We start from the raw sequence: 4,504 nt of genomic DNA on the forward strand, positions 1-4,504 counted from the left end.
GCTCAGTCCCACAAGACTGTCACTGCCCCACGTCCAGGGCCGGTCCAAAGTCTGAGTGTCCCTAGTGTGCTGACCAACCAGTTGGAGATTCGAGGGACCCATGACCTCTTGGGGTCAGGTTAATTTGCTCGTGCGCTTCCTATGACTCAGGACAACAGGTTTATAAGGTTGTTTTAGAGGGATCAGGTGAAGGGAGATATGTTCAGGGCTGCTTGGTGAGCCGGGCCTGATGTACGACCAGGCTCTCTGTGGGCCACTCCGAGCCACAGTGTGTCCTCCAACCTGGGAAAGTGCCCAAGCCCCTATGCAAGAGAGTTTTGTGGAGTTTTCATCCTAGAAGCTTGGTTGTCTCTATTTCCAGCTCCTCCTCTTAGGAGTGGGAGGTGGGATTGAAAGTTCCAGCTTCTCCTCTGGCTTGCTTGTACTGGTAGTGACTAGTGTCGTCCAGGAACTCACCAAGAGTGACCTCATTAGGATGGAACACGCAGGAAACTGAGGCTATAGAGACTGTCAAGAAGTGGGCTGAAAATCCAAATGCTGGTTCAAAAAATGCTCCTGGTGGACTTAGTCCTTAGGATATGAAGGTTTCAGGAGCTCTATCAAGGAAGTGGGGTGAGACCAGTATATACACTTTCTGCAATCTCACATATTTTCTTTCTCTTTGGGGGTGCTTTCAGGCTCAGCAAGTCTTTTAAGAGGCCCCTGGCTAAATTATTTTGTTTATATGTGATTGAAAGGGCTGGAGCAATAGCACAGCATGTAGGGCATTTGCCTTGCACACGGCCAATTCAGGTTCGATTACTCCGTCCCTCTTGGAGAGCCCAGCAAGCTACTGAGTATCTCGCCTGCACAGCAGAGCCTGGCAAGCTCCCCGTGGTGTATTTGATATGCCAAAAACAGTGACAAGTCTCACAATGGAGATGTTACTGGCGCTCGCTCAAGCAAATTGACGAACAAGGGGAGAACAGTGCTAGAGTGGGGGTGCTGCACTCAGCAGTGCTCAGGGCTTACTTCTGCCTCTGCATTCAGGGATCATTCCTGGTGGTGAGCTCCAAGGATTGAGTGGTGCCAGGGATCGAACATGCAACAAGCATCTTCCCCAATGTACTATGTCTGATCCCTGATCTTCCGCATTTTCTTTCTGCTTCACGAATTTCTTTTAGGATTTCTTTTATTTTTTCTTAGTATTCATTTCTTTATCTGTTTTGCTTTTATTTTATTCCTAAAGAAGAGTTTGACCAGATAAAGAAATCACGTTCAAGGGACCCAGGGGTTGTGATGGGGTGGTAGAGTGTCTACCCTGTAGGTAGGTGTGAGACCCCAAATGTGATACCAGCATCCTGCGTTGCCAACTATGATCCCACACACCACAACCAAATGCCAATTCTAATCCCATACCCCTCCTCATGCTGCTACCAAGTTTGTGCCACCCCAGGGCAGGGCTTTGTGGACCCTATCCAGGAGGACAGAAGACAACAAAACTCAAGGTGGACAGTTTTTTTTTTTAATGTAGGAGTACTGTTATTTATTCAGCCACTGATTAGCTGATTGCATTGGGTATGAGCTCCACCTTAACCTTTTTTTTTCCATTTTTTATAATTTTATTTATTGAATCATCATGAGAGCAGTTACAAAGCTTTTGGGTCTAAGTCTCAGTTATATAATGAAACATCTGTACCTTCACCAGTGCCCATTCTCCACTGCCAAAAACCCCAGTATACCCCCTACCTGTGGGGCAGATGATTTCCACATTACTCTTTCTCTACTTTGATCACATTCAATATTTTGACACCAAACCCACCATTATTATTTTGGATTTTACCCCAACACTCAGATTTGTTGAAAAGGCAATAGTAGACAATTTGTTTTCTGTTGCTGGTTAAGAATAACATATGTGTGGCTGCACGATTTTGAAATTCCAAAATTTTAACACTTTAAATCTGGATGGATTTCTCCCAAAACCTGCTGGGTTCTGAGATTTGTTTCTGAGTCTCAGGGATCATGGCCATTAAGCAGCTTGATCTGGAGCCATAAAGGCCGTTCATGGGCTGCGACTCGGGGTCTCATTGGGGTGGGGACGAAAGGGCCGGCTCCACTCCCATCCCGTGAGGCCCCACGTGTCTCGTCACTGCGGGCCCAAACCTGACTGTCCAATGGTTTCTGACGGTTGGCAGTCACCAAGCGCCAAGGGGGAGCAGACTGAGGGACAGCACCCTTCCGCCCTGGGGTGGCCAAGCGACAGTAACCTACTGCGGGGTTCAGACCCATTTCTGCCAAAAGCCACTGGGTTTCGAGATATGTTTCTGAGTCTCTGGGATCATGGCTGTTAAGTAGCTTGATCAGGAGCCATAGAGGCCGTTCGTGAGTGGCGACTTGGGGGTCTCATTGGGGTGGGGAGGAAAGGCCGGCTCCACCCGCATCCCTTGAGGCCCCCACATGTCTCATCACTGTGGGCCCAAACCTGATTGTCCAGTGGCCTCTGGAGGATGGTAGCCACAGAGCCGCCAGGGGGAACAGGCCAAGGCATGAAACCTATTCCCACCCAGGGCCTGTAACCTATTGCAGGGACCAGACGCGTTTCTGCCAAAAGCCATTGGGTTTCGAGATTTGTTTCTGAATCTCTGGGATCATGGCCGTTAAGCAGTTTGATCAGGAACTAGAGAGGCCATGCCTCCAATTATATAGCTGAGCCTGAGGTGGTTTGTGGGTGTGTCTCCCACATACCTAACTTTTGGCCGTTTACTTTCTTGGTAAACTTTGCCCCAAGTTTTTGGGGTCTGGCCAAAGGCACAACACTTATTTTGGGGTATCTGGAAGTCTGAAGGTGCCATCAGGCTGCTGATGCACTCACAGGTAAGGTGGACAGTTCTTTTCCTAAAGCACTTGGAAACTGTTCCTTTGGACTCCATTGTTTTTTATAATAAATCTGCTTTCACCTGAAATTATTTTTCCCGTTGTCTCTGGTGCTTCCAAGAATTTTTCTGTTTTTAGTTTTCGTGTGTGTGTGTGTGTGTGTGTGTGTGTGTATTAATTTATTGGTCTTTGGGGGAATTTAATGCATCACCAGTGTTCTGTTAGAACTAAGCCATTAACTTTTTAGCTTCATTAGCATTAACTGGTTCATTTTCATGACACTGTTGAGAAATCAGCTGTTTCTGCAGAGCTTCAAGGGAAGGGCCTTTTGAGAAATGTGCACAAGCTTTTGTATATTTACAAAAGCTTTCTTTACTCTGTTTACCTTTTCATCATTCACAATACCTTAAGACGAGTGGTAACTGGTTTTGCTTTGTTTTTAGCCATAAAGTATTTTTAGGTGATTATGTGGAATACATTCCTTGTCTTTTGTCCTTTAGTTTGTTTTGGGCCATTGTCACATCTCTGTACCCTTCTGAAGCAGTTCAAGCTCCAAATGACAACTTATGTGCACACAGTATTATTTTGTCTTCAGGCTTCTGAAGTCTGATGAATGGTTTATCGTGGTACAAATGCCTCTTAATTCACTCTGGTTTTTGCTCTGTTTCTTGAATCTGTAGTCTTGTCTATCTTTTGCCAAATTAAATTAAAAATTAAAGACCCTCCCGTTGATCATTGATTTGCTCGAGCGGGCCCAGTAACGTCTCCCAGTAACTTCTCCATTGGAGACTTTGTTGTTACTGTGTTTGGCATATCGAATACGTCATGGGGAGCTTGCCAGGCTCTGCCGTGCGGGCGAGATACTCTCGGTAGCTTGCCAGGCTCTCCGAGTGGGGCGGAGGAATCGAACTCGGGTCGGCCATGTTGGCTGCATGTAAGGCAAACGCTCTACCACTGTGCTATCGCTCCAGCCCTCTTGGTCCTTCGAGCCGGAAGTAGAAAGATTTTCCCATGATTTTATTTTTCATTTGAGTTTGCAGAGTTGTGCAGACATAACCACAATCACTCTAAGAACATTAGCATCACCCCAACTAGAAAGCAGTAAAACAGTCAACCTCAGACCCTGCTCCCAGTCCTGTTACTCAATGACCTAGTCTCTGCTTTTTTTAAAAAATTTTTTTGGGCGGGGGGGTTGTTTAATAGGCCATACCCATTAGTGCTCAGGGCTTACTCCTGGCTGTGCACTTATGGATCACTCCTGAAAGTGCTCAGGTGACAATATGAGATGCCAGATATTGAACCTGGGTCAGCTGCATGCAAGGCAAGTGCCCTGTCCACTGTATCATCACTATGACCCCCTCTGCATTTTTGATTTTGGACATTTCAGTTATTATTATACAATTATTATTGTACGATAGATGATCTTTTTCTTCACATGCTATTTTTCAAGGTTCATCCATGTAGAAGCATACGGTCACAGTCATGGTCCTCCCGTTGTTCATCGATTTGCTCGAGAGGGCCCAGTAACGTCTCCATCATGAGACTTGTTGTTACTGTGTTTGGCATATCGAATACATCATGGGTAGCTTGCCAGGCTCTGCCGTGCGGGCGAGATACTCTCGGTAGCTTGCCAGGCTCTCCAAGAGGGGCA

The sequence above is a fragment of the Sorex fumeus genome, unplaced genomic scaffold, assembly GCF_029834395.1.
Source record: "Sorex fumeus unplaced genomic scaffold, SorFum_2.1 ptg000006l, whole genome shotgun sequence".
Taxonomy (NCBI): domain Eukaryota; kingdom Metazoa; phylum Chordata; class Mammalia; order Eulipotyphla; family Soricidae; genus Sorex; species Sorex fumeus.